The sequence below is a fragment of the Balaenoptera acutorostrata genome, chromosome 13 (assembly GCF_949987535.1).
Source record: "Balaenoptera acutorostrata chromosome 13, mBalAcu1.1, whole genome shotgun sequence".
In the NCBI taxonomy this organism is placed as follows: domain Eukaryota; kingdom Metazoa; phylum Chordata; class Mammalia; order Artiodactyla; family Balaenopteridae; genus Balaenoptera; species Balaenoptera acutorostrata.
This window is the reverse complement of record NC_080076.1, coordinates 84,660,930-84,675,545: the sequence shown is the minus strand read 5'-3', so window position 1 is coordinate 84,675,545 and position 14,616 is coordinate 84,660,930.

The following is a 14,616-nucleotide window of genomic DNA, read 5'->3' as shown; positions in this document are numbered from 1 at the left end:
TATTTTATTCACTACTTTATCTCAAGGGTCCAGAACACTGCCTAGCATACAATAGGTACTTAATAAATACGTAAGAAGTGAATGCTGTTGATTAAGAGAACCTTAGAGGTCACATAGAACAAGCAACTTGTTTTACAGCTGAGGAAAGGGGGGCAAATAACATGTTCCTCCCATAGGAATTTAATGGGTGGAGCTGGGCCAACTGGAGAGGTATCCAGGGGACTCTTGGTACCTGCCCTGCAAAGCCCCTTTGAAGGCATTAGCCACAAGCTGTTCTTTCCATTGAATTTACCTTGCTTTGCATTGTGTGTGATGGTCATGTTTCTCCCACCTAGTATCCATTCCCCTCATTCTCTGAAAATAGTATTTTGATTCCTTGGAGGAATAATCCATGTTGGTTCATGTGGTTGGGGTGGAACTAGATGGCAGGGAGACACATGACCCAGGTCTGACCAATCAGCGCACTGCATTCTCTTGGTCACGACTGGTCCAGTAGGAAGGCACATGACCCAAGCTAGTTGAGTGAAACTCCATTATGGGATTTTGCTGAAAGCATTAAGGAGAAATTCTCACAGGGTTTCTAAGCTGGTAGAATGAAAGCTTGGAGCTGCTGATGGCCATTTTTGCCACTGCTTGGGTATAGCTAGCCTGAGAATGAAGGGAATTCAGAGAGAAGCAGAGCCTAGAGATGGTAAGAAACAGAGGCTTCGTGATAACGATTAAACCCCTGAATCCAGCTTTGCCTGAAGAAAGATCAGTCCCTCTACTCATATTAATTCCCTGATTTGCTTAAGCCACTTTGAGTTTGGCTTGCAAGGAAATGAATCCTGACAAACACATCATATATGATCCTCATAGCATGACTACAATTATTGAGTCAAGAATAAGTCACCAGGGGCTTCCCTGGTGGCACAGTGGTTAAGAACCCGCCTGCCAGTGAAGGGGACATGGATTCAAGCCCTGGTCCAGGAAGATCCCACATGCCATGGAGCAACTAAGCCTGTGCGCCACAACTACTGAGCCTGTGCTCTAGAGCCCATGAGCCACAGCTACTGAGCCCACGTGCTACAACTACTGAAGCCCACGTGCCTAGAGCCCATGCTCTGCAACGAGAAGCCACCACAATGAGAAGCCTGCGCACCACAACGAAGAGCAGCCCCCGCTCGCCGCAACTAGAGAAAGCCCATACACAGCAACAAAGACCCAATGCAACCAAAAATAAATTAATTAATTTAAAAAAAAAAAAGAATAAGTCACCAAACCAAAGGCAACTTTTAGAAGGAAACTTATCCTCCGCCAGTTTACATAGAGGAGAGGGAACTGCCACTTCTCAGTAGAAAAACTGCTGAAGCAAAACTTCTGATCTCTTTCTTTACTACCTCCATGAGATGAGGATAGGGTCTGATTGATGGATTCAGAAAAAGATGCCGATGTTATTGAACTGAACACGGGTCCACTTGCCTGATGCTCAGCAAAGCCAATCTACTGAAGCCAGGTTGTGGTAAAGAAAAGTACAGCATTTATTTGCAGGGCACCAAGCAAGGAGAACAGGCAGCTAGTGCTCAAAAGACCCAAACTCCCCAATGGCTTTCAGGCAAGGGTTTTCTGTTTTTTATTTTTTCTCCCTATTTGTGGCTTATTTTTTTCACCTCTTAACATTGTGTCCTTTGATGAACCAAAGATTTTTTTTTTTTTGGCTGCATTGGGTCTTCGTTGCTGCATGCACGCTTTCTCTATTTGTGGCGAGCGGGGGCTACTCTTCATTGTGGTGCACAGGCTTCTCATTGCAGTGGCTTCTCTTGTTGGGGAGCATGGGCTGTAGGCATGCGGGCTTAAGTAATAGCACGCAGGCTCAGTAGTTGTGGCTTGCAGGCTCTAGAGCACAGGCTCAGTAGTTGTGGCGCACAGGCTTAGTTGCTCTGCAGCATGTGGCATCTTCCTGGACCAGGGCTCGAACCCATGTCCCCTGCATTGGCAGGCGGATTCTTAACCACTGCACCACCAGGGAAGCCCCCAGGCAAGGGTTTTTAAAGGCAACATTGGGAATGAGGGTTGCAGGGTGCATGATCAGCTCGTGAACATTTTTCTGATTGGTTGGTTGTGAGGTAACAGGGTGATGTTTCGGGAATCTTCATCAGCCTTCTGGTTCCAACCAGTCTGGGGTCTTCGTGTTTGTGGTCAGCATGTTGTCACCATCCTCCACCTGGGGGGGAGGGTCTTAATTTCTGCAGAACAGTTCAAAGATATGTGTCAGACTGTTGTCTATATCCCTTTGGGAGGAACTAGGAATCCTGTGACTCTTCTGTTCTAGTCATTAACTGCTTCAGTCTGCTCTTTGAAACTCGGGGAAGGCCAAACAGGAAGTGGGGTACACGGAGGGGTTTGTACCTGGGAAGGCCCTGCAGGGTCCTGCTCAGTTTCAGTCCCACCTTTTCTTTGATACTGCTCAATCCTGAGCGGATCAGGGCTGGGACAAGAAAGGGAATAAAGTGTTGGATAGAGAGATTAATCATAAATGTGGCAGGGGAACTCAGTTTTAGGGGGACTGGGTTTCAATGAGCATGTTGCCCAGTCCTTTCTCTTTATTCTTTCTTGCCGTGGTCTGTCCTTTGGATACTCGTTTCCTCCTCTGCCATGGGGAGCCTGTCCCTCTGGAGGAGGCCTGCAGTCTGACCAGGTAACTCAGTGTAATCCAGATGGGGATTGTGTGCACAACAAAGCCATGTTCTCCAATCAGGCTCATCAATAAAGCTGATACTTGGAGCCCCAGCTGCCTGATTCATGCATCTACATCTCAGTGGGTTTAGAATTTGGAAGGGTCAAGAAGGGGGTAATTAATTATCACTCCATGAACCCCAAACATGTTAATTTTCTCTTCAGAAAACCTCAGAGATGGGCACGAAGGCTGACATTTGGGGGCTAAAATAACACATGGGATCAGGTTTCTGGTGTAGTCAGGGCTCGAGGCTGAAAGGTAATTGTGGGTCAAGTGGATTCTTGACCTGAGCAGTTTGTGACAGCTACAGTTGTTCGGTAAGATTTTAACTGGCAGGGGCCTGAGTACGAGGGCCTCTGGGGCAGGCCTTGACCTAACCCGTGAGAGTACAGCTTTGACCTCAGCAGGCAGCTGGGACAGGGATTACGTTATTGGGAAAAAAGCCTTTTTGTCCCAGGGAAGGCTTACCTTAAAGAGGACAAGGCTTTTTTTTTTTTTTCAAATTTTTATTTATTTGTTTATTTATCCATGGCTTGTGTTGGGTCTTCGTTTCTGTGCGAGGGCCCCCTCCAATTGCGGCAAGCGGAGGCCACTTTTCATTGCAGTGCGCTGGCCTCTCACTATCGCGGCCTCTCTTGTTGCGGAGCACAGGCTCCAGACGCGCAGGCTCAGTAATTGTGGCTCACGGGGCCCAGCCGCTCCGCGGCACAAGGGATCCTCCCTGACCAGGGCCCGAACCCGTGTCCCCTGCACTGGCAGGCAGACCCTCAACCACTGCGCCACCAGGGAAGCCCGAGAGGGCAAAGCTTTAGCTTACAAACATTTAGGCTCTGATGGGTAGAAGATTTTTGCTTCTTGTATTACGTATTTCAGCAAAGCTTCAGGCTGGATTTTAAACAGCAAAGACAACTAAATTCTCGAGTCAACAGAGATCTTGTCTGTGAGATTGTAGCCTTTTTACAGCATGAACACAGGGAGTAGGTGGATGCTGCAAATCTGTTCTTCTGTAGGTTGTTCTGAGCTTCATTCAGGGTCATGAGCAGAACCTGTGAAGGGGCTGATCTCTTGACTCCATTTGGCTTGTCACATGCTGGTAAGGTTCACCCCACTACTGGTATCGAGGTTTGCTCTGATTTGTTAATTGCATAAGCCTTGATCATGACTTTGGATCTGGGGAGCCAAGACCCTGAGTTTACCTGCAGAATGGGGGCATATTTTGTTAGTGAAAACAAATGAATAGAACAGGACCCTTATATAGGAGATATGCTTCTGGGGTTGAGGTAGAGAAAGCTAATGAAAATCCAGAAGCTAAGAAGGCAGTTAATGAAGCTTATGCCTAAAAGACTTTGTCTCTGGGAAACAGGTTTGCTCAGGCAATCAAGGAAGAACTAGGTTGTTTTTAAAAATATGATTCTGTCATGCATATTTGAAAGTTGCTGAGAGGGGATCTAAAAAGTCTTCATCACAAGAAAAAACATTTTTTTTTTGTAACCATGTATGGTGATGGATGTTAACTAGACTTACTGTAGCGATCATTTTGCAATATATACAAATATCAAATTATTTTTAAACTAGTATAATGTTATATGTCACATATACCTCAAATATAGCAATTTTTTAAAAAAGCTTCTGTCATGCTACCAGAACAGAACCAGTGGAAGAGTGAAAGGCAAATAAAAGAAGACCGACTGACTAAACTGGAGGAAGGCAGGGATTTTTTTTTTTAATTTACAGTATTTTTAATCATGCTAAAGAGAAACAGACACATAGATCTGGAATTGAGACTTGCAGAGGTAACAGCAGATTTCTGTCTTCTCCCATCTGTTGCCCCCTGTGGGGCATGGATCCTTGGTTCCGGGAGGAGAATGGGGGGATGTTTGCACTCCTTAAATTGCTCGTTTTTGCTTGGAATTTTCTTTCAATGCTGGTATAATTGACTTCACCCAGGTTTTCTGTGCCCTGTGGGATGCTTTTCCTCTGTGGTCTCAAAAGTCTTTGCTTCCAGCTTGCTCCCATCTTCACAATGATTACTCTCCTCAGAAGGGCAGAGATTTTTTTAAAGCTAAAACTGTGATCTTAGTAGACAGACCAGACAGATATGAAAGGGAAATGAGTTTGGTTTTTTTAAAATTATACTTAAAAATTTTTTTTTCTTTCCCTTTGGCCACGCCCCGAGGCTTGCGGGATCTTAGTTCCCCAACCAGGGATCAAACCCGGCCCCAGAATTGGAAGCGTGGCGTCCTAACCACTGGACTGCCAGGGAATTCCCTGGAAATGAGTTTTTGAAGGCTCAGCTAGGTAGATATTAAGAGGGCGAATAGACTCATGCCTATGTGGAAACTTGAGAGGAAATGGAGGTAAAATTACAGATTTGTGGGAAGAAATTATTTTAAAAATGGTGGGAGGACATTGGTAATCCCTCTGGGGGAAAAAGAAATTAAATTGGATCCCTAACTCACAACATATACAAGAGTAAATTCCAGAGGTCAAAAGCAAAAGCAGGGGCTTCCCTGGTGGCGCAGTGGTTAAGAACCTGCCTGCCAATGCAGGGGACATGGGTTCAAGCCCTGGTCCGGGAAGATCCCACATGCCACGGGGCAACTAAGCCTGTGCGCCACAACTACTGATCCTGCGTTCTAGAGCCCGTGAGCCACAACTACTGAAGCCCGCGTGCCTACAGCCCATGCTCTGCAACAAGAGAAGCCACCGCAATGAGAAGCCCGTGCACCACCACAATGAAGAGTAGCCCGCGCTCGCTGCAAGTGGAGAAAGCCCGCATGCAGCAACGAAGACCCAAGCAGCCAAAAACAAAAAGAAAGGACTTGAATAGACATTTCTCCAAAGAAGGTAAACAAATGCCCAATAAGCATAGGAAAAGATGCTTAACATCACTAATTGTCAGGGAAATGCAAATCAAAATCACAAAGAGATACCCCCTCACACACATTAAGACGGTTACTATTTAAAAAACACAAAACCCAGATAATAACGAAATGTTATCAAGGTTGTAGGAAAAATGGAGCTCTTGTGCACTGTTGGTGGAGCTCTTGTGTACTGTTGGTGGGAATGTAAAATGGTGCAGACTCTGTTCCTCAAAAATGAAACAGAATTACCATATGATACAGCAATTCCACTTTTGGGTATATACCTGAAAGAATTGAAAGCTGGGACTCAAGCAGATTTTTTTTTTTTTTTTTTTTTGGCTGCGTTGGGTCTTCGTTGCTGCACCCTGGCTTTCTCTAGTTGCGGTGAGCGGGGGGCTACTCTTTGTTGCGGTGCACGGGCTTCTCGTTGCGGTGGCTTCTCTTGTTGCGGAGCACAGGCTCTAGGTGCGCGGGCTTCAATAGTTGTGGCTCGTGGGCTCTAGAGTGCAGGCTCAGTAGTTGTGGCGCACGGGCTTAGTTGCTCCGCGGCATGTGGGATCTTCCCGGGTCAGGGCTTGAACCTGTGTCCCCTGCGTTGGCAGGCAGATTCTTAACCACTGCGCCACCAGGGAAATCCCTCAAGCAGATATTTGTATACCCATGTTCCTAACAGCATAATTCACAATAGTCAAAAGGTGGAAGCAACCCAAGTGTCCATTGATGGGTGAACTGATAAACAAAATGTGATATATACATATGATGGAATATTATTCTTTCTTAAGAAGGAAGGAAATCCTGATACATGTTACAACATGGATGAATTTTGAGGGCATTATGGTAAGTGAAATAAGCCAGACACAAAAAAGACAAACACTATATGATTCTGCTTTTATGAGGTAGATAGAGGAATCAAATTCATAAAGACAGAAAGTAGAATGGTGATTGCCAGGAGCTGGAGGGCAGAGAGAATAGGGAGTTATTGTTTAATGTGTACAGAGTTTCAGTTTTGCAAGATGAAAACAGTTCTGGAGATGGATGGTTGTGATGATTGCAGAACAATGTGAATGTACTTAGTGCCACTGAACCATACATTTTAAAATGCTGTCTTATTTCTCCAAAGAAGATATACAGATTGCCAACAAACACATGAAAGGATGCTCAACATCACTAATCATTAGAGAAATGCAAATCAAAACTACAATGAGGTATCACCTCACACCGGTCAGAATGGCCATCATCAAATCTACAAACAATAAATGCTAGAGAGGGTGTGGAGAAAAGGGAACCCTCTTGCACTGTTGGTGGGAATGTAAATTGATACAGCCACTGTGGAGAACAGTATGGAAGTTCTTTAAAAAACTAAAAATAGAACTGCCATGTGACCCAGCGATCCCACTACTGGGCATATACCCTGAGAAAACCATAATTCAAAAAGAGTCATGTACCCCAATGTTCATTGCAGCTCTATTTACAATAGCCAGGACATGGAAGCAACCTAAGTGTCCATCGACAGATGAATGGATAAAGAAGATGTAGCGCATATATACAATGGAATATTACTCAGCCATAAAAAGAAACGAAATTGAGTTATTTGTAGTGAGGTGGATGGACCTAGAGTCTGTCATACAGAGTGAAGTAAGTCAGAAAGAGAAAAACAAATACCGTATGCTAACACATAATATGGAATCTAAAAAAAAAAATGGTTTTGAAGAACCTAGGGGCTGGACAGGAATAAAGATGCAGACGTAGAGAATGGACTTGAGGACATGGGGAGTGGGGGAAGGGTAAGCTGGGACGAAGTGAGAGAATGGCATGGACATATATACACTACCAAATGTAAAATAGATAGCTAGTGGGAAGCAGCCTCATAGCACAGGGAGATCAGCTCGGTGCTTTGTGACCATCTAGAGGGGTGGGATAAGGAGGGTGGGAGGGAGACGCAAGAGGGAGGCGATATGGGGATATATGTATATGTATAGCTGATTCACTTTGTTGTAAAGCAGAAACTAACACACCATTGTAAAGCAATTATACTCCAATAAAGATGTTAAAAAAATGCTGTCTTAAATTTTATGTCATGCATGTTTTACCATAGTTAACATTTTTTAAAAGGTTAGAGCTTCTGCATAACAAAAGTCACCATTAAAAAAATACTTAAATAAAAACGATAAGCCACAGCCTGAGAGAAGGTATTTGTGATGCATAAAACCAAGAAAGGATTAGTATCCAGAGTACATCAAGAATTCCTTCACATTAGTAAAGAAAAATAAATAACAATAGAAAAGTAGAAAAATATAAAAAATGCCCAACAGTATGTTAAATTAATTAAACAAGGAGGCCATTAGATTGAGGTGGTTCTAATGCCTTAGCAGCCTGCATAAGCCAGCCAAAAAGTAAATGCCTCAAGGTTAAGAAATCAAAACCTAAAGACAACCAATCACAAACAGCCAACTAGTCTTTCCCAAATAAGGCAACCGCTTAAGCTACAGCCAATCAAATAATTTCCTTGCTTTGTTTCTGCATCTTCTCAGTAAAAGTCTTGCCCCTAGCTGCTGTCAGAGAAGCACTCCCAACCACTTCCGGTTTGGCATTGCCCGATTCAAATTGATTTTTGCTCAAATAAACTCTTAAAAATTTTTTCTTTTTAAAAATTGGAGTATAGTTAATTTACAATATTGTGTTAGTTTTATTAAAATTTTTGATTTGCCTCAGTTTATCTTTTAACAAGAGGCATTTCAGAAGAGAAAACCCAATAGACATATGAAGAGAGACCCAATTTCATTAGTAATCAGGGAAATGACTGGAGTGGGGAGGCTAAATTACGGTGGGCAGAGAAAGCGTCTCTGAATAGGTGTCATTTGAAATGAGATCTAAGTGAAAATTTGAGCAAAACAGCCAGCCATACAGAGTTCTGGAGGGGGACTTCCCTGGCGGTCCAGCGGTGAAGACTCTGAACTTACAATGCAGGGGGCCCGGGTTTGATCCCTGGTGGGGGAACTACATCCCACATGCCGCAACTAAGAGCCTGCATGCCGCAACTAAAGAATCCTGCATGCTGCAAGGAAGATCCTGCACGCGGCAACAAAGATGCCGTGTGCCGCAACTAAGACCTGGTGTGGCCAAATAAATATAATAAATAAAAAAATAAAGTTCTGGAGGAAGGGCATTCCAGGCAGAGGGAAGAGCAAATGCAAATGTCCTGGGCTGGAATAAGTTTGGCGATGTCTCAGTCAGCCCAGGCTGCCATAACAAAATACCACAGACTTGATAGCTTAAAGAACAGAAATTTTTTTCTCACAGTTCTGGAAGCTGGAAGTCTGAGAACAGGGTGCCAGCCTACTTGGGTTCTGATGAGAGCTCTCTTCCTGGCTTGCAGATGGCCACCTTCTCATAGTGTCTTCACGTGGCTTCCTCTTCTTATAAGGCCACAGTCCTATTGGATTAGAGCCCCATCCTTATGACTTCATTTAATTTCAGTTACTTCCCCAAAGCCTTATTACTAATTTCAGTCACACTGGGGGTTAGGGCTTCAACGTATGAATTTTGAGGGACACAAACATTCAGTCCATAACACCTCAGTGTGGGGCTTGCTTTAAAAAGTCAATTTGAGGGAATTCCCTGGTGGTCCAGTGGTTAGGACTGCGTGCTTCCATTGCAGCGGGCACAGGTTTGATCCCTGGTCGGGGAACTAAGATCCCACAAGCCTTGTGGCTAAAAAAAAAAAAAAAAAAAAGTCAATTTGAGGAGGCAAGGACTTCAGTACTGAATGTGGAAGTGAAAACCTACAGATCAACTCCGAGACTGGATAAGATAGAATGACTCCTCCCACAGTCCATTTTTGGAAGTATAAAGAAGTAAAGCTTATGCAGGCTGAGGGGAAGGGAATTTGGGGGGAAGTTATATTGGCTTTTAATTCCTTGCCAAAGGCACAAAAACTCTGTTCCCCTTCACAGGGGGTTTCCCTCCTCTGTCCTCTGAGTTTGACAACAGAATGAGATGCAGTTCCTAAGTTCCTTCTTTCTTTACTACCCTCCATGGTAACACAGGGCTCTTAGTTAATAGGTTTTACTGCTAATTACCAGGGAACAACAAAAGTATAACAAACAACAACGTCTAAACATGACTCATTCAAAAAGAGAATAATCACATGTCAAAAATTTCTTCACCTTGTTAAAGAGGAAACAGTTAAGATGGTGAAGCTGGTTCAGAGAGCATTTTGAGGAAGTAGATATTTGAGGAGGGGGTCTTAGATACTAAACTGGTTAATCTCTGCAGGGTAATAAAGAATGATAAGCTTTGGGATTCTTTTTTATACTGGAAAGGAATACTTTGGAACTCAAACCAGACAAAAATCTGAGCCTTTAATAAATAGTAAATAGCTAAGCAAACAAAGATACATTCCTTGGCCTACATATATGGCCAGTGGGCCAAATCTGGCTCTGCTGCTTGCATTTATAATAAAGTTTTATTGGACCACAAACACATCCATTTGTTTACATACTGTGTAAGGCTGCTTTTGCTCTAAACAACAGAGTACTATGATGACAGAGTTGAGTAGTTGACAGAGAGGAGATAGCCCAAAAGCCTAAAATATATACTATCTTGGATCCTTACAGAAAAAGTTTGCCAACCCCTGCTAGAGAATTAATCCTTGGGTGGGCTTGTTAATCAACGTCCTAGATGACATGGCAAGAGCTACACTGCCCTCTCTTGGTCTTATTTGCAAATTTTGGCTAATTTTTCTTAAAAAGGAGACGTTTGGCTTAAAAGTTGAGGGACATTTGGAGAGTTGTCATCTCTGGCCTATAATCCATAAATCCTCCCGTCCACCCACTTCAACACCCCAACACCCGCTTTGTGCATGTGACTGTCTCAATGCACCTCCTTTTAAGGGCAAGGAGGCCTGAAAAATAATTGGTGTTAAGTAATGTCCTTTACAACGTCATTTTGCTCAACAGGGCATTCTGTCTTGGAATTAGGACTCCAGTTAGGGCTTGTGCCTCATAGTAATTGTACATTCAGATGGAAGGGTTTCTTGGGATGTTCTCTGAGCTTCTTTGAATTAAGTTCTACAGCTGTTGCAAACTGCAAGTTTTGAGAAGGCAGCAATAGTGTGTGCTTGACCACTGCCTGCTTCCCTGGTTCCTGGCACATAGTAGGTGCTCAGTAAAATATTTGTTGATTGAATGATAGATCCAATGAAAGACTAAAGACAGAGGGTTTGTTTTCCCCTCATGGTCAGCCCTGTGTGAGGAACAAAGTTTTGGTGACAAAGTCTGCCACCTTCAGGAAGAAAAGTGAAACTGCAAGATTCAGAACTGCTAGGCCCTGAGGAAAACACAGTCAACTGCAAGGCAAGATTACCAGAGAATCAGTTTTTTCTCCTTTAGCTTAAGACAGAATTAATCAACATCATTTTGCCCTTTCCAATTAAGGAAACCTGCTCCCTTTCTTTAATAACATTTAAAGCCTTTGGAGGGCTTGATAAGTGCCCAGCACCATCCCACGCGCACACAATTTTGCGGTAGGTACCACTAGTCATCTCCATTTTATAAATGAGGAATTTGAGCAGAGAAAGCATGACCGAGTTACACTAGCTAGAAGGGGGCAAAACTAGGAGTTTGAACCCAAACATCGTGGCTTCAGAATGTGTGCGTTGTAATCATTTCACTATACTACATCACTATGCCTGATATGGAAAATGTTTATAGGAAACATAGAAACATGGCAAATGGAACCCATGCAGATATCTCTGCTCTCTCCTGAACACTACTAAAATGATAGAAAAGGGATCCAAAAGGTCTAAACCCACAGAGAACAGGAGAGAAGATGACTGCTCATGAGAGATGTCAAATCCTTTTCAGAAGATAGAAAGTAGATGGATGATTTAGCTGAGTGGAGAAACCCTAGGAAGGGGATGCCAGTGAGGAGTAAGCCTGGGCCCTTGGCAGTGAAAGCACAGCGTCCTAACCACTGGGAAGCCAGGGAATTCCCCTGAAAACAGATCATTAATTGTACATACATAGTAGGAGCTGTTAACCCCAGATTCCCTCCTGTGACTCCTTACCCCAATCCCTGCAAAGATTATTCTTTGGAGAACTTGAAACATGACAGCTCTAGGTTCAGAGATCGCAGTCAGAGAAAAGTATGGAGGTGAGGCAACATGCTGAAGACAGGTTAAATGAAAGCGTGCAGCTAAAAAAGAATCGGACCTTTTTTTTTAATAATCATGTGTTTGGTGGTAGTACTGGTATTGCTATTCTGAGACTTAGCACTATGCTAAGTGTATTTTGGTACAAAGCAAATAATAAATTATGTTGGAGTTTTTTGAGAACCAAGCTTTATGGTGTGGAAGAAAGGAAATACATATGTATGGTCAATATGGTTAAGTAAAACCCCTCTAGTCTTAATTTTAATTGGAAACATCAGTATGATGGACTTTGTCAGAGAGGTTAAATAACTTGCTCAAGGTCACCCAGCTAATAAGGGATGGAACAAGAGTAACTCAGCCTGGTCTTGCTCCAAAATTTGTGAGGGCCTCCTGGAGGAGGTGAAATTTGAAGGATAAGTAGGATCAATAATGGACTTCTCTCGATCTATAGAAGATGTGCTTACCATGACCCAGGAATCCTGGGCTGACCTGGTAAGAGTTTGTTTCTGAAATGTCAAAACTCAAGGCCAGCCTCCAAGTCATGGTGACCAGATGACCAACAGAAGTTACCTGGGTCTCCCCCTGTGTCATCCCTTTAAAAAATTTCAAGAACGGTGAGATGTATTTTCACGAAGTCCTCAAAGTAAACACTTCTTACAGTACACCCATAGAAGACTACACAATTTGTTTGAGTCTAATTTTTTTTTAGACTTGAAAAATGTTCACAAGATTTAAAATTTGCTTTCATATCTAGTTTGGCAGTAGATGTTGGGCAAGGCTGGCAGGAGGAAAGGATTTGTGCCCTATTTTCCAAATGCTCCCCCTAATGGAACATAGGGATGATGTGATTAAGAGAGGGAACATATGTTTTTTAATTTGTTTTATTGTTGTGGTTATTTAATTTAAAAATTAGTTATTGGGAGTTCCCTGGCGGTCCCGTGGTTAGGACTCGGTGCTTTCACTGCTGTGGCCCTGGGTTCAATCCCTGGTCAGGGACCTAAGATCCTGCAAGCAAGGAGGCATGGCCAAAACAAAAAATTAGTTATTAAGTGAAAAGTAACACATGCAAAATAGATTGAAGATCGATTCTCCTTCCTTCCTCCTCCCCAGAAACTGTTACATCTACCAGCTTCTTATGTCTTGCAGAGAACACTTTAAGAGGAAACTTTTAGGCTGATTCATGTTAGAAGGCGACAGAGGTTAAAATATGACTGATCTTTTATTAGCCCACTATAGTAAGCATGGGTTACTTTTATTATCCCACTATAGTAAGCCCTCTGAGGGAGAAACTACAGCTAGATTTAGATTGGACGAACTTTCATTATTTGTCTTAAGGAATGCACAAATGATCCCTATTAAAAAGAGGTACCAATTTAAGTCTTTGTCCAAACAGACCTAGTTAAACTTCATCTTTTCTTATCAGGCCATCTTTTTTTTTTCCCCCTAATAAATGGACAATAATGTAGAGATGGGGATTCTGGGGGTTTGGATTCAGGGTTAATTCCATCCAGATTTTTCATAACTATGACTATAATAATTCTGATGTTTCCAGGACATTCTAATTTTTAAATTGTCTTCCTAACTACATGCATGCTTGTCAGACCATGGATTCTGATTTGGGGCATGGAGAACACGCTTTAACAGTGTGAGGTTGGTGCTTTTGACATAGGCTTACGCAGTCTGTATTTGCTTTTCTTTGGTCTCCATGTTCTTTCCAACAAATTTGGGTTAACAAAAGGTAAAAGCTTTAAACAAGCTGTAGCAGAAATGCCTGACCCCATGGCCAGGCAAAATGAAGCAGGTTCAGGCCTCAAGAACTCACTCACAGGCTGCCAGTAAGGGGTGGATGAAAACGGAGCTACCTGCAGATCCTGAGAACAAAATGATGAAAACATGTTTACAACACGGAAACAGAAATTGAAGTGGGGGAGGAGAGAGCAGCGCCCCTCAGTGGTACCAAGAGGTCAGCTCACTTCCATTTTTTGAGGCTCTTTGTTTACAGAAAAATGAAGAATTAAGTTCTTCATTTAATATTTAACGAATTCTTTTAACAAATTCATTTTAACCCCAAGGTTAAAATGCCATGTAAATGTGCCATTACAAGATGATTGGATTTATTAAAAGCCAACTAATAAAACTGCAGTGAGATACCACCACACAATTATTAGAATAGCTAAAAATGAGATTGAAAACAAAACTGACCATACCAAGTTTTCAGGAGCATAAGGAGCAACAGAAGTCTCATATATTGTTGGTGGGTGTGCAGAAGGTATGTCACTTTGGGAAAAGGTTGGGAAGTTTCTTATAAAATTAAACATCCACTCACTATACAACCCAGAAATCTCATTCCTAGGTGTGCACCCAAGAGAAGTGAAAATCACACAAAATCTGTATGTGAATGTTTATAGTGGCTTTATTTGTAATTGCCAAAAACTGGAAAAACTTAAATTCCTTCAACTTGTGAATGAATGAAGAAATTGTGGTATATCCATTATGGAATACTTGTCAGCAATAGAAAGGAGTGGATTGAAAGAAACTCTTGCATATATGGCCAAGTTGTTTTCTAACAGTGGTGCTAGGACTATATAAGGGGGAAAGGACAGTCTCTTCAACAAATGGTGTTGGGAAAACTGGATATCCACATGCAAAAGAATGAAATTAGACCCTTACCTTATGCCAAATACAAATATTAACTCAAAATAGATTGAAACTATTAAATTCCTAGCAGAAAACATAGGAGAAAAGTTTCAGGACATTGGATTTGGCAATGATTTCTTGGATATAACACCAAAAGCACAGGCAACAGTGGGACTACATCAAAGTTAAAAACTTCTGTGTGTCAAAAGAAACAACCAACAGAGTGAAAAGGCAACCTATGGAATGGG